This window comes from Equus caballus, chromosome 2, assembly GCF_041296265.1.
Source record: "Equus caballus isolate H_3958 breed thoroughbred chromosome 2, TB-T2T, whole genome shotgun sequence".
Classification (NCBI taxonomy): Eukaryota; Metazoa; Chordata; class Mammalia; order Perissodactyla; family Equidae; genus Equus; species Equus caballus.
Genome location: NC_091685.1, coordinates 40,745,329 through 40,758,824, shown reverse-complemented (window position 1 = coordinate 40,758,824; position 13,496 = coordinate 40,745,329). Strand labels below are relative to the sequence as shown.

The following is a 13,496-nucleotide window of genomic DNA, read 5'->3' as shown; positions in this document are numbered from 1 at the left end:
ACCTGAGAAGCCAGATCTCATTTTCTCCTGCCACCCCACCCCCACTCCCATGCCAGGCCAAGCCATCCCGCCCCACAGAGGATTCTATCCAGCCTATCGCCCTGTCACCTGTATCAAGTCTCTCTCCCTTTGACGAAGGCAGGTGGGTCTGCTCAAAGCTACTGCCAAACATCAGATTTCAGGAAGCAGAGACTCTGAGACATCTCCCACCAAGCACCTGAATCGCACAATCCCAGGATCAATGCGGGAGACAGGGTCCAAACCAGGTGTTCGAAGGCCCACTTCCTCACCCACTGAGAGAGCGGCTGTGGCCTCAAGCACCCACGGCCAGCCCTAGCGCAGTCTTTGTCTTTCTTCCCTTGACTTCAGCAGATCCCCTTCTTTCTGTCTCCCCTGTGCTGCCACACCCTTTCCAGAGTGGGCCCACCTTCCAGAAGGTCCTCAGAGGCCTCTGTTTGGTTCAGAGGCCAGACAAGCCCAGAGATCTCAGACTCTTCCTCTTAGCCACCCTCTGCCTCCTGAAGTGGTCACCATCATCTCTCCCCAAAGCCTCCCAGGCAAGTGAGGGAGCTACGGTTTGCTCAGAGAACCATCTGGTGAAACCAGGAAACTCTTTTATTCCCCAAATCCAAGCTGGCTGCATCAGCCACTCATTAGGCAGAGAGTCCCAGGAGCAGAAAGCTGAGCCGAGAGGACTCACGAAGACCAGAGGCCTAGCAAGGACCTGGGCCAGGGGGCTTGGAAAAGCAGAAGCAGGGCTGTGGGCAGCGCCGGGAGGAAGGGAGAGGCAGGGAAATCCATTGGAGGGTCCAAGCTGTCTGCTTCCTCCCAGCCCCATTTCACTACCTGACCCCTGCCGGTGGGGGAAGTGGCCATGGTGGCCCGGGCAAGAGAGATGTCAATGGGACCGACAGCAGAGATGGGAGAAGGGGCTTGTTGACTGCAAACTGTCCATTATGGCTCAGATTATAAGCATATTGCGCAGGGCTCTCTGCACGATGCCGAGGAAATCCAATACGCTGAAAGGTTAATGCAATCAATTAGGGTGACAAGGAAGTAAAGTAAAGCCTTCAGAGTAGATGAAAAGGAGAGAGAGAGAGCGAGAGAGCGCCATGGAGTTGGGGGTGGCAGTATGGGTGGTGGGAAGGCAAGGAGGAAGAGAAACTAGTGGGATGCAGAGAGAAGGCTTGGAAAAGATAACAGAGATATACCAAAGGCCAGGAGCCCATGAAAAGAGGACAGTAAGAGACGGCAGCAGAAGCAGCAGGAGACGGTGGCCAGGGAACTGTGCAGGGACACAGTTCTCATCTCAGACCTCTGACTGCTGCACAGCTTCATTTTCCTTCCCCCTTCCTCCTTCCTCCTCCCTGCCAGCCTTTCCTCTAGGGCCTGGAGCCTGGCTCCCAGATTAGCTCACAGCACTGGTAATGTGTCAGAGCAGCCTTGGTACCTGCCCCTATGCAGAGCGAGTGCCCACCTGGTAACCTCCATGGCCTTCTCAGCCAGAACTGCGGCCTGGATCCCACCTCCCCTAGAATGGGCCAAGTTCAGACCCAGACTCTTCCCTTGGCCTGCTTCACTCTCAGCAGCACCCATGAACACAACCTTCACAGTTTTCCCCCAAGCATCCTAGTTCCTCTTGCAACAAACCTGCCAACAGAGAGCGTGGTGGTCAGGACTCCCTTTTACAGATAGAGAAACTGGTGCTCAGAGAGCTTATACAACTGCCCAGGGATGTGGAGGACCCAGGACTGATCTGAGAACTCCGAGGACCCCCAGTCACTACCCATGGGGCATTTTCTTCCATGGCGCCCACTGGAGAGAGGGGCCTCACCTTCTCCAAGAAGGCAGACTCAGAGGTCCGGGGACAGGGGTAGGGATCTCAGTGGGACCTGCCCAGGGATGGCTGCTACCTCTGACATGTATGGGGGAGACCCAGGCTCTGGGAGGTGAAAAGGAATGAGAGAAGGAGGGAACACAGCCACTTCCTACCTGACAGGCCCCAGGCTAGACACCTTCAGCTACATTAACTCACTCACTTGTCAGATAACTCTGCAAAGTAGATATTCTTCTGCTCACCTGACAGAAGAGGAAACTGTAGATCTGAGAACGTGCTAAAGGCCACAGGACAGAGATGCAGGGCTCCGGAGAAGCTGGGAACAAGAGCTCTGAGGAAACAGTGGCTGTCGAGGGGAGGATGAGCTGGGACTTCTAGGTAGGTAGGACTGAGCAAAGGATGAGATCCCAAGAAGAGCAGAGAAGGAGACAGTGGCCCCAAATAGGACTGCAAGCAGTCCGGGGTCCCTCAGAGCAAACCCATGGAAGACAAGAGCACAGGGCAGGAGGATGGTTGTACTTTGTGAATGTACTTAATGCTGGGGACTGTACACTTCACAATGGTTACAATGGTAAATTTCATGTTATATATATTTTCCGCTTGAAAAAAAAAGCAGAGGGCAGGAGCCAGAACCTCCAGAGCAGGAGACAGCAAACTTTAAAGTGCCTTTAAAAGGCCTTTCCTGTAAAGGACCAGAGAGTAAATATTTTAGGCTTTGAGGGCCAAATATTCTTTGTTGTAACTACTCAACTCTGCCATTGCAGAGGGAAAGCAGCCATAACCAATATGCAAATGAGTGGGTGTGGCTGTGTTCCAATAAAACTTTATTTACAAACACAAGCAGTGGGCCAAATTTGGCTGGAGGGCTGTACTTTGCCAAGCCTGGCTCCAGACAATGGAAGCACCTAGGGCTGACTTTCAGGATCCGGGATGCCAGACTCCTTCCCACTGCCTGGGGACAGAGGTATCCAATTTGGACCTTGCCAAGAGGAGGAGGGAAGGGCTGGGCAGAGGTCTCAGGAGAAATGTTCTCATTACCAGCAGAGGGTGGAGAAAAAGAAGGAAAGAGAAAAGAGCTGGCATGGGAAACAGATGTCCAGGAACTGGTCCGTCCCAGCTCCCAACAACCCAAGAAGTCCTTCACTATGTTTCAGATTCTCATGGATGATATGGAGGGATGGAGACATGCAGCTCTCAACATTCTAGGAGTCTCAAGGCCATGAGAGGTGTGAGGCTGTGGCTAAGAGAGGATGGGAGTGGGGCAGCGGGGCCAGGCTGGCCAGAAGGGGCACTAGGGGAGAGAAAGGCGAGGAGAGAGGCCCGGGGAGCAGAGCTGTAACCAGGGTGGTGTTGGCGGCAAAGGGAGGAATCTATGGGCCCCAGCGAGAGCGCAGGGCGCGGGCCGGGTCTGCCCTACACCGGCCGCCTCTGATCACGTTTTCAGGGCCACTGCCCGCCGGCACAGACAATGCTGGGGGAGCCTTTGAAGTCCGAAAGGGATGCCGCGGTGGGAGTCTCACGAATCTCCTCCCTTCCCCCATCCTCCTGTGGGAGGGGGCCAGCAGGACAAAACCCGGAGCCGGTCCCAGCCGGGCCCCCGAAATGCATGAGACAAAGGGAAAACAAACAGGTTTGGAGCCAGGCGCACGGTGCCGTGTCTGTCCCCCGCCCCGCCGAGCACGGATGATGGATGGCTACAGCCAGCCAGCTAGCCCGCCGGGCAGGCCCCGCTATTTACATAACACTGGCGTTCCACCGGTCACCTCTGACACGGCGCTGCCTGAGGCCGAGGCCCGGTGGCCCCAGGTTCCTTGAGCCACCCGGGGACTGAGACAGCCTGTGAAGGCCTGGCCAGGCTAGGGGAGCCCTGGGCCTGGGGAAAGGCAGGACTGCAGCCTCAGGGCCAGAAGCCTCCTCCCTGCTAGCCTCTCAGGGAGGAAGGAGGAGACCACTGGGGGCTGGCAACCTCCTCGGAGAGAGGCAGGGCTGGAGTTCTAGGGCTTTCAAGTCCACAAGGTTCCCCAAGCACAAGCTATAAGCAGAGCTTCCAGGTAGAGCCAGCATCAGCTGCCATAGCCGGCAGATGACGCTGCTGAGGGCTGGGCATGGTACCACTGGGCAGCCAAGTCCTGACACCACAGATGCCCCTTTGCCCTACGCTGCCTTGAACACATTCCATGCCCAAAGTCTGTGATCCACATGTCCCCAGCCCATTTCCAGCCTAAGAGCCAATTTGAGACACTCCTACTGGGGCCATCTTTTCCTGCCAGATTCAAATGGGCAGCTTGGCTCCAATTCCCCGTCTCCATCTTCCTGAGCTTCCCTGGGTGCTCAGCACAACTGGACCCAGTCCAGCGTGACATTTGTACCAGGCGACTGGTCCTCAGTGGGGGCGTGAACACCAGGATCAGGGAGTGGGCTCAGGCCTTACCTCGTAGCGGGTCCTAGAGGCTCCTCTCTTGCAGCAGAGGCGTTACTTCATCCTGGGGAGGGAGAGAGAGGAGCGATGTTAGTGTTTCAAGGCAGGATGCCCTCCATCCTGCTGTGTGACTAAGGACTCCCTGCTGCCTTATGGGCCAAGGGGCTGATGCTCCAGGGTCAGCCAAGGGAGTGAAAGATACAGACACACTGAGTGGGCACTGATTTTGACCCATTTAAGAATATGCCAACCAGAATTTGAAAATATTCAGGAAGCAGAAGGGGCTGATCACAGCGGAAATATGGTCCTGAGGACACCCTAAACAACCAGAGAAAAGTCAGACCATACTGCACACACCTCCGCAGAGGTAGAGATAAGAGTTTGTGGGTGGGGATGCTCCTGGGGAGCTGCAGTGGCCAAGCTGCAGAGCCTGGGGACAATGACAGAATACAGGAACACCCAGTCCTATACTCTCTTCCCCTGGCCCCCGAAAATAAAAATGACAGATGCCAAGTGTGGACCAGGGGCCACAGCACCAAGAAGCCTCAACTCCCAGGAACAGACTGCCAACAACACCTACCACCCTGGGGTCCTACTGATGAGTCATAACAGCCCATGCTGGGGGCCCACATAGGGAGAGGGAAAATGGTCCAACAATGTAGAGGGTCTTTACATTGCTATTAGTGCAATTTGCCAGGCTCAGGTCCTCCTGCCCAGAGCATGAGTTTGGGGGGCCAGGTTCAAATGAGACAGACTCCTCATGTGGACAGAAAACCCAAGGAGCCCTCTGCCTGCCAACCTGAGCCCAGCTGCCCTCCCCTGAGCCAGGCCCTGCCACCCCACCCCCACCCCCCAGGCCTCAGAACTCTACCCATCCTCAGGAAGGTTTCCTGTTTATTACGTTTTTTTCTCCCCTCTCCTTCATTTGTGGCTTATCAATGATGCAAGAGGAATAACACCAATTTCCTTAGGCTGTGTAATCCCCAAATCAGATTGGGGGGATTGTGAGAGGTGAGGTGACCTTGTACAGGGCTCCCGGAATGCCACCCAGTCCCGCCGCGCCGCCCCCCCTCCTGTTCCCAGGACATATTTAGACAGATAATGCTAATTGTACTTGACACGTCCTCCTAAGAAGGGCTGGGTCCTCTGCCAGCTTTCGCTGCCTTGGCTGGGCTGCCTGAGCGGAGGGTGCCCACGGGGGCAGAGCCCACCCTGCCAGATACAGCGCTCTGGTGGGCATCGGGCAGTTGGGGAGGGCTGCCCCATGGGCTTCTGATGCCCATCTCATCCAGATGGTGAGAAGCTGGTGGTCTGCAGAGAGCTGGGCAGACTGAGATAGGGGGCAGTAGAGAGGAAGGGGGAGCCTTCCTGAGGTGGAAGAGGGCAGAGGTCAGAAGAGTGAAAAGGGACGAAGTCGAAGTCGGAGAGGAAAGCTGGATGAAGTGGAGGTTAAGCAGGGCTGGGCCACGGGGCAAGGAACAGAGACCCCGAGCCTCCACTGAGAGGCGCTGGGCGGACTCGGCTGTCAAAGCTCGCATCCCAGCTAGCCCAGGGACCCAGTGGGGCGTCATCACTGTCCCATCCATCTCACACTCGCCTGCCTGAGATCTCTCAAGGCGCCCTGGCCAGCCTCCCTTGAACCCCCAAAACCCCCCAACTCCACAACTCCAGTATCTCCCTTCTACCACCTTTTTCTCCCCTCCCATCCTCCCTGGCAACTGTGCATTTATTAATTCATGAGGCACTAATTAGTTCTTTGTTTAATTTTGTGTTAAACAGACTGACCGGAATGATAACGACTTGCAGCGCAGTGTTGCCGTCCCCAACCACCCCTGTTTTCTGACAACAAGGGAGTGCGGGAGACCGGAGCGCTGAACCCAAATCCCTCAGCAGTTGCACTTCATTAAGTCAAAATGTGACAAGAAGCTTAGAGAGCAACTTGCAGATCTGATCACACAGAACAATCGGGGAGGAAACTTTCCAGGAGTTGGTCAGGGGTGGAGGAGCGATGGGGAGGGAGAGAGATGCTTACCGCACGGGGACCAAGACGTGAACTGGGGTCCTGTCCCTCATCTGCCCCCAGGGCAGGTAGCCTGGCTGATGGAATAGGGAGGCTGTCTCTGGGTGGGATCTGTGGCACTGGGTGCATTCTGGAACCCCAGTAGGGGACTGAGAAGTTCAACTTCATGTCTCTTTTCTTGCCTGGGTATATTCTCCTGTCTCTCTCTGTCTCTCACTGTTCCTGATGTCTGCCTCTGGCCTGTGTGAGTGATTGGACACATACCCAGGGCCCAGTAGAGAATTAGAAAGCTGCTACAGTTAAGGAAGGATTCTGAAAGGCCAAGGGAGAGGTACAGAGTGGGAAAACACAGAGGAGAGCAGGCACCCCTACACCCAGGAAGGCTGAAGTTAAGTGCAATCCTTCCTGGCCAAAGAAAAAAAAAATGACATGCTCAGGGATCATAGTCAACATACCTACTCTTTGCCAGCTGTCCATCCACCTGTCTACCCACCCACCCATCCATATATCCTATACCCATCCATCTACGCATCTGCCCATCCATCTACCCATCCATCCATCCAATGTTCTTTATCCTAAGTACTCTGAGCCGAAAAGTGAGGACCAAAAGGTTGAGTTCTGTGCAGAGGTACCTGGCAAATGAGAAACAGAACCGGGTCCTGGAGCTTCCGGGCCATGGTGGCTAACTATAGGCAGGCAGCTGAGCTAACAACAGACTTGTGACCTGCTCTCTCCCGTCCACATGAAAAAGCAGCATCTCAGCCCCAGAGGTGTCAAGCTGCTAACCCCATGGGCTCATGGCACAAGTGAGGATAGGTGGAATTGAAATCAAGTCTTGCCCTGTCTAAAGGCAGAGCCCTTGCCCTCTTTATACCTGACTCTAATCTCTAAGATGTGGACAATGTATTGTATGACTGAGAACATGGAAGGGGATGTGAGGAGGCGAATAAGAACAAAAATATACAGAGAAAGTGACAAACAAGAACCCGATTGTGTGCAAAGATCCCATTGCCTTCTTCCCACTGGCCACTGCACCTGGCCTGACCCTCCCTCTGAGAGCCCGCCCAGGCAGCCCACAGGCCAGGGCAGCGAGTCTGTGGGTCAGTCAGCCTTGCCCTGCCTTCCCCTGGCCAGTTCTGAAGCACGGTGGTCTCTCACCCGAGCCTGGTAGCCCTGGGCTGGCTTCTGTTAATTTGCTGTCAGGCTGCCTAAGCAAACCAATTAAAACTAATCATTAATTATAAAAGAGAACGCGAAGAGTAGAAGAGAGAAGAGAGAGTAGAAGACAGAGATGGAAGAAGGAAGAAGGAAAGTGGGATACAGAAGGCAGACCCAGAGGAGCTGCAGGGACCTCTAAGTGGGGGTTGGGGGAGCTGGGAGGGACCAGAAGCTCCTGTGGACACAGGAAGTGCTGGAGTGGAGGGAGGGCAGGAAGGAAGCCAAAGGTGGTAGACAGGGGGCCCGCCATGGGCAAGTGGGTGGAGGAAAAGGCCAAGAGGGGAGGGAAGGGGGAGAGGGAAGGCTGAAATAGCTACTGGGACCCGCATACCAGGACCTGAAGAGGCCTCATCCATCTGCAGTCTCTCTGGCTGGAGCCACCGACTATCCAGGACTTGGCTTCGAAGCGTCTCACCCACTGTTCCCTGGCTCCATATTTATGAGGCTCAGCTGATTATGCAGCACCAAGCCAGGCTCCTCATCCCTGACGTCCCTACCTGCTCCCCAACCCTCTCAGGCCATGGAGACTCAGGGCAGCTGTCGGCTGCCCATCTACCCCCTAATGCTGTCTCCTGCCCCCTTCCCCCATCCTCACACACACCCTCTCCCGGGCCGGCCCAGGGCCCTTTCACAGGGGCTGAGGCCATGTCAGCCCGGCAGCTTGAGGAGGGGGGCAGCACAGACAACAAGGGGGAGTGTCATGGAAACGGGCACTTTCCCCCAGAAATATTCTGTTTGGCCTCCTTCCTGCATTGAGGAGCTGTCAGGAGCCTGAGTGAGAGCCACACCACCCCGGGACCAGGCGTGACAAAACCTATTTTCTGCCTCAAATTTGATTGATTAAAAAACTTTTTAGGAAAACCATGTTAAAAGAGGAGGGGAAAAAGAGAGAGAGAGAGAGAGGGAGAGAGAGGGAGGGAGAAATAGAAGGGAAAAGAAAGAGAGAATAGAAATCTACTAGGGGAGCGGGGCTGGGATATAAAGGCCACAGGCAGGGGCCAGCAGTTACCCCGGCAATGACGCCAAGGGATGCGTGTCAGTGGGACAGCCGCAGCATAACTAGGCAAAACGGAAAGGTCAAAGGAAACCCGAAAGTTTTACACAGTGCTTAGCAGGACAATGAGGAGCCAAGGGCCCCGCAATCCAGCAGGTGCCAGATCTAGATGAGGCAGCAACAAGAGGGGCTTGCCTGTCTCCACCTAGGGAAAGGAGCCTGGCACCCCGAGGCAGGCGGGGCAGGTGGGGGTGGCCGCCTAGCACCAGGAGTCAGAGCAGGCCTCTGGATTGGCTCTGGGGGTTTCCAAACACAGTCCTGGCTGGAATTTGGCCAGAATCCCAAAAAATTTGTAGAGGGTCAAGAGGGAGAGTCTAGTAGTTGGGGGCAGGAAAGGGGTTCCCCCACCTTGCTCTCTCAAGTCGTGGCTCAGAAATGTTTTTTAATAAATAAATAAATTAAAAAGCAGGAAAGTACCTAGCTGACCTTTCCCGTCCTGCAGCTGGCGAAGCCTTTGCTGGTTCAACATCAGCCTCGGGCCCTCTCCATCTCAGACCTTCCCCACACAGGCCCTTAGTTCCTTTGCCAGATGCTGCCTTGTATGGTCCCCATGGCTGGCTTGTCCTTTCTCTTTTCCCATCTCAGAAAGTGAGATAGGCCTGGCTAGGGGCTTGGATTATGATAGGAGGCCCTGCCTTACTCTTTCAGGGCCCTAGGAGAAGAGCCAGGCTCCCGGCCCTTCCTAAGACCCTATGGGAGGAAGAAACTCCTCCATTTCCCAGAGGCTCCGCCTGACCACTGAAGGAGGAGGTGCCTCAGATCTTCCTGGTGGGACAGTCCTTTTCCTAGGAAGAGAGGTCCTGGTCAGTGGCTGGGTTTGCTCTTCCCCTGTCCAAGGGCTTCGAAGGTCAAGGTGAGGAGGGGTTCTGGCAAAGGAGCTGGCAAGAAGGTTTCTCCAGGGTGCTGGGTGGGGTGCTCGGCAACATCCAACCCAGTCTTTGCCAGCTCAGGCCTCGATGTGGGGAGGCAGTGCCTCCTGGAACAGACAGGCACATTCTGCCAGACAGATGCACAGAATGACAACACCTGCTCCAGGCCTTGCCCAGCTCCTCCACCAGGTACATCAAACCTAGATTTGTCCCCATCCCTGCTCCACAGTGATCATCAGGAATTCTTTGAGCACGTACTGCATGCATGACACTGTGCTGGGCACAGGGAAGATAAAACGTACAGCATGCAGGAGAAGGGGCAGTGAGACTGGGGTTCAAATCCTGTCTCTGTCACTTGCTGCCACATGGTCTGGTGGGGCAGGCTGTTTATTCTCTCTAGGCCTCAGCTTCTTCAACTGAAAAGTGGGGGGATAAGAGTCCCTATGTTAAAGGTAGTTTATATGGTACATATTTTTGAGCACCAACTATGTGCTGGATACTGTCCTAGACCTGGAGAACAGCGGTAAACCAAAGATAGCCCTCAGAGCTTCCATTCTCATGGCTATTGTAAAGATCCATCAAAATAATGCATAGCACTATGGTCTGGCACATAGGAAGTGCTCACTAAACATCACCTCTTATTGGCTTTCAGGGCCCCTGCCTTAAAGAAGCCAGGGAAAGATACAGCAATTCCACTCCTAGGTGTATGTCCAAAAGAAAAGAAAACAAGACTCAAACAAAAACTTGTACACAGATGTTCACAGCAGCTCTATTCACAATAGCCAAAAAGTGGACACAACCCAAATGTCCACCAACAGAAGACTGGGTAAACAAAATGTGGCATTTCCATACAATGGAATATTATTCAGCCAGAAGAAGGAGTGAAGTTCTCAAACATGCTACAACATGGATGAACCTCGAAACCACTATGCTAAGTGGAAGAAGTCAGACACAGAAGACCTCATGTTGTATGATTCCATTTATATGGAATCATATAAATACCCAGAATAGGCAAATCCATAGAGACAGAAAGCAGATTAGTGGTTGTCAAGGGCTGAGGGAAGAGGGGAATGGAGAGCAACGTCTAAAAGTTTCTGTTTGGGGAGATGAAAAAGTGCTGGAATTAGATATTGGTGATGGTCGCACAACATTGTGAATGTACTTAATGCCACTGAATTGTACAGTTTAAAATGGTTACAATGGTAAATTTTATGTTATATGCATTTTACCACAACAAAGTAAAATTATATAGCTTAAGTAGCAGCAGCAGCAGCAACTGGGGAGAGAAGAAACACGTCCTCAAGTGGCAACTCAGCATGAGTGTTAGAAAAGCCAAGCAAGGAGGTGGGAAGGTGAACCATCACAACTTCAGATGGGTTCCCTCTCCCTCTAGTCCTCAAGAGCAGCACTACTGCCAGAGGTATTCCTGGCCTCCACAAGATGTGCTTTGTGACCACTGAGGGAAAAGACAAGAGGAAAAGCCTAGGATGGCTCCAGTCATGGGCCTCCTCTTAGGATATGTCACTCAAGTGCCTATGATTCCGTATCCCCAATGTACTGTTCTCTTGCACACACACAGCACGTCTCCTCTCACATGTGGATCCCAACACACACAGCTCAGCCCATCCATCTCCCTGCCAGGCTCCCCAGATAACTTTTGCTGCTGCCCAGCATCTTGGTGCAACAAGCTGCCCTCCGGATGGGGAAGGAGGGTTGGAGTCAATGACTCCCCACCCCCAGGACTCTCGGGCTCCTCATGGTTGGGTAGTTAGTTCCGCTTTGCAGGGAAAGCCTAGGACAACCAGAAAGCCAGGCCCTGGGGGCGGGCCCCCCAAGCCCTCACCACTCCCTCCCACCCCTGCTGCCTGCCTGCTCCTGAATGCGTGTACACACATAAACCCCTGCCTTGGCCCGGGAACTGTCAGGAGATCAACAAACAAAAGCTGCTTCTTGACAGGGAGTCATTTATATTTTAGCTTCGTTCCATTATCCTAACGAATCCTTCATCAGCAGATGCAATATTAACAGCAGAAAATCAGCTCATTACATCCGGGGGGATTTCATCAAGACGGCAATCATGTATGCAGCTCCCCAGCCTTCAAGAGGCCAGTGTGGCTGTTATTTATTTATTTTGTTACTTATTTATTTAATTTTTTGGGTTCTTTCCACATAATTGCACCGCATCTCAGATCTTTAATAAATAATTTGTAGGTCCTGAACTGCAGATAGCTTTGCTCTCTGCCATGAGAGCCTGCATTAGCCAAAATATTTACCAATATTTAAAAGTCATTAGAATCAGAAGAGAAGTGGGGAGGGGGTCCTCTGTTTCTTCCAGAAACAGCCTTGTTTGGGGATATGGTACTTGGCTCTCACTAGTCCTTCAACCCCATCTCTTGGTCTGAACTGGAAGCTCCCAGAGGGTAGACCCACATTGCTTCCCCAGGCTCACTAAGTTTGAGCACGGGGATTCCCAGGAGCTCTTAGAGAGGGATGTGGCCATCTCTAAGATTTACTGCAGGCTTCTCACAGCTGATGGGGGCTGACTGCTGGAAAGGACTCACTTGGCGCAGGGGCAGGAACCTTCCACATGCCTGAGCTGGAGCATCCTGTAGGGTTGGCACTTGGATTGCGCTGCAGCCAAGGGCTCTAGGTTTGCCATGCACACTGCACTCCCTGAGTCCACCCAATGCTGGGGAGCTCAGCAAGGGAAACCTTCAGGGTCCTCCAACAGGCCCAACTCTGCTGTGGCTGAGCATGAAGAAAAATCTGACCCGTTTCTCTCGGCTTCCCAAAGTTATGCCTCCCACTTCAGAGGAAAGGAAAATTCAGTGGGTCCAGAAGGCAGACTCGTCCCCTTTTATAGATGTGAAAACTGAGGCTCAACAAACTTAAGCTGTCTTCCCATAGCAGCACAGTTAGGAAAAGGCACGGAACCAGGAGTTAGACTCAGAAGTGGCTCTGCTGTGTCTCCATTCTTTCCACTAGGCCTGAGCCTTCCAGCAACAGAGCCCAGCCTTCCAAAGGCTCCTAGCTCCAACCCACAAGGCTGAAGTGGCCACTGGAGCTGAGGGGCACCCCCCGCCACCACCACTGGGCTGGCCATGCTTTCACAGGTTTTTCCCAGCGGGGGCTGGATTTCTGCCCAGCCAGGAATGTGCTCCCAGGATGTCAATTCTAATCTCCCCAGCGCTCTGACAGAATTAAGCTCCAGTTTGTCCGACAACATCCCAAAGTTTCAGAAATCCGGGGCAGACTCTCTAATCAGGCTGCAGGACAAAGGTCTGGCCTGACCCTGTCACTTCCATTTACTCCTGCTGTCTGTCTGCTGGCTGCGGCCCTTCTGCAGCTTCCTCCACCCTCTGCCCTTCCCTGGTCAGCTCAGCCCCCACCCTCTCCTCCAAGCTCCCCTGTTTCTCCACCCAGCGTTTCCCTTCTCCAAGCAGCTGGGCTAATCCTGCTGCTCCACTATCTAAAGCTGAGGAATTCCTCTGAGACTGACCTGCCTCTGGCACTAGGCCTGCTGGCCCCGCCTTGGCCGGGGCTCCCTCCGGTTCACTGCTTCTCCAGAGCGCACAGGCTCAGCTCTCCTCGGCTCCAGGGTGAGGGTGCTCAGTGCAGAGTTGTTCTCAAACTCTGCTTACCCTTGCCTTTCGTCAGTCTGACTTTGGGTTCCCTATAACTGCCCCTGAAGCATCCTTTGGCCTCGCCCAGCCTCCATTCTGTTTGAGGGGCAGCTCTTGGGCCCTGGAAAGCTTTGGCCCCTCAGCCACGTTTGGGGACACCCATGTGGGCAGAGACCTCCCCTCCTCAACAACCTGCAAGGCACCAAGAGGAACAATGGATAGAGGACAGCAGAAGCAGTCCTAAACCTGGGATGGGCAGGGCCCACAGTAAGGACCCCAAGCCCTTGACTCTGCCAGACTGTGGAGCCAGTAGAAAGGAGTGAGGAGCCTGGGAACTGGACAGCTGGGCCAGGAGAAGTACCCTGTGCAGCCAGACAGAGGACAGCCCTCCAGGACTGTCCTTAAGCAGAGGTGCCTCCTTCTCCACCGCCCACAGCACCCAACTCACCCCCTTTC

The 13,496-nt window shown here is 54.0% G+C and overlaps 1 protein-coding gene across 6 annotated transcripts in view; it reads right to left on the bottom strand.

Moving 5' to 3' along the window:
• CASZ1 (castor zinc finger 1) overlaps positions 1 to 13,496 on the bottom strand; it is a 150,220-nt gene that overhangs the window by 64,182 nt on the left and 72,542 nt on the right. For all 6 annotated transcript variants that reach the window (XM_070253638.1, XM_070253616.1, XM_070253615.1 and 3 more), the window contains one exon: positions 4,269 to 4,320. The gene's annotated coding sequence lies outside the window, so the exon portion shown is untranslated. The remainder of the gene's footprint in view (positions 1 to 4,268; positions 4,321 to 13,496) is intronic.